A 2,317-nucleotide genomic window follows, 5' to 3' on the forward strand; every position below is an offset into this window, starting at 1 on the left:
CCACCTGATTTTCATGGGGTGGCCCCCCTTCCCTCTATTTCCAATCATAACTTCACAAGTGACTAATTACATAAAGATTTACGTTTATTTTCGTGGATGTAGCATTGCTCTTATAGTAATTACAGAATCTAATTGCAAAAGCTAGCGCACAATGGGCACTCGTGGGAGGCATATCATATGACACCTAGAAGAGCAGACTTGTGGAAGAAACAATGGAATCGAGTGCACGTTCATATCACCGACGACGAACAAGAGTAAGTTGGTGCCCCCCGGGTGCGATCGCCCCCTCCATTGGATATGGATCATACAGTGTGAGCGTGGCATCGTGAGGAGAAGGAGCTCAGGGCAACCACCTGACTTGTGTTGTACGGAGTGCAATGAAAAGTACATATACACATATGCATATATAATCCCGCAAACGAAAAAACTATACACACAGAAGATAGAAAATGCATGTAAAAAATTAGAAATTGCGAAAATACATGTTTAGAGCTACCTACAACTAGCTCCTCTAAAGTAATGCAAGCATGTTACCCTAGCACAGGGCTCCCTTCGCTCATAAATATTTGAAATTATTGTGACTATATATGTAGAAATTATATTATGATAAATCTAATAAAACAAGTTTGGTATTGTTAATTAACGTTCGTATAGCGAACCGAGGGTAGCTCCGATGGCTAGGTTTCTTGTGTTGAAAACAACCCACCAGGTTCCAAATTCTAGACCTGACCTTGGTGGTCACATTTTCTTGCGTTTATTTATGGCCTTCTGGCGATGTGCCTTCAGTGGGAGCGTGTGCGTGCATCGGCTGCTTCTGGTCGTATGTCGTCGGCGCTTTTTGCTAAAAAGTCCCTCTGTTTTTGAGAAATCAACCCGCAGTCCATGTTTAAGTGGATCTGGAAAAACGTTTCGTTTTTACAAAAAAAAACCTTACATTTGTAAGAATTCAGTCCGCGATCCTTTTTACAGTCAGAAAAAAAAACAGAAACACACACGGGCTCTCCTCTCTCTCCCTCGCCTCCCGATCCCAACCGCCAGGGGGCGCCCCACCCCGCGCGACCTTGACCTGGTGCCGCGCCGATCTGGCGGCGGGTGCTGCGTCTTGCTCCGGTGGCGACGGGAGAAAGAGAGATAGGGCGTGAGGGAGATAAGAAAGAGAGGAAGAAAGGAGAAGGAGAAGGGGCACATGGTGAGGGAGGCGGTCGCCGGCGGTGGTGGTTCCGGTGACCGGCCGGCGGGCAGGGAGACGAGCTCCTGTTGAGGCGACGGAGCTCGGTGCGGGATGGTTCCTCCGGATCGAGCCTTGGCTCTTCCGAGGCGTGCGGTTGCGGGCTTGGATTGGGTTGATCCTTCTCCCCCGCCATCCCCCTCCATGGCCAACAACACAAGGTGCGACGACCTCTTCTGCCCCCCCTCCATGGCTCCTCTGTCTCCCCCCACCAGCGCCCTCCTCACCCCTTCCCCACTCCCAACTGATCCCCAAGCTGCACCCTCCCTCTCTCATTAGATCTGGTCCGAACGATAACTGGACCGAGCTCCCCGATGACCCTGCTAGAGCTGCGTGAGGATGAGGAGACCATCACCTGCTCTAGCTATTAAATCAATTGTGAGTTTGGTCCTGGTAGAAAACTATGGTAGAAAACTATGAGTGGACAACAGCAACAGTGTAGTGATTTTGGATGCAAGGTCAAATCTGAACAATCAATTGCTCAAAGCTTCCGAACGCGAAGACATCACCATATGTGTGTAGTTTCTACTTCAGTTGTGTCCAGATGCATCATATTCTAATTTTCAGTTCTTTGGAATCAATTTGCCATGCAGTCCTTGATGTGTCAAGTCTGTAAACTGCTTTGTAAATGTTAAAAAAAATCGAACTTCTACTTTCACTATATGGTAGTGCACGTTTGAATATAGTCAACGATGATATGTGTAGTGGTGTGCTCTTTTACTTATTTATTTTCAAGGAAAAGAGCTGTGTCAGTTAATGCGCTAGCCATAAAACAGAACAAGTAAAATGAATATACAGCCACAATTACCTGCTCTCTAGCAATAATAATTTGTGCTTTACAGAGTTGACTTGAACTGTTGTCTAAAAGCCATGTTCTGATTTTTTTTATTTAATTTGATAGAGAAGAGATGGCTATTGATGAGGCCGAGCTTGAGCCTCTAGAATTTGCTGAGAAAGTGCACACTCAACAGGAAATTACAACAACAGGTGAAGCAAAAATGTTTTTATAGTGCCTCTTTCGAAGCATTCAACTTAACTGTATTGAAGATGCTAATTACATCCTTTTGATTGCTGTTACTGGAGATATTA

The sequence above is a fragment of the Triticum dicoccoides genome, chromosome 4B, assembly GCF_002162155.2.
Source record: "Triticum dicoccoides isolate Atlit2015 ecotype Zavitan chromosome 4B, WEW_v2.0, whole genome shotgun sequence".
Taxonomy (NCBI): Eukaryota; Viridiplantae; Streptophyta; class Magnoliopsida; order Poales; family Poaceae; genus Triticum; species Triticum dicoccoides.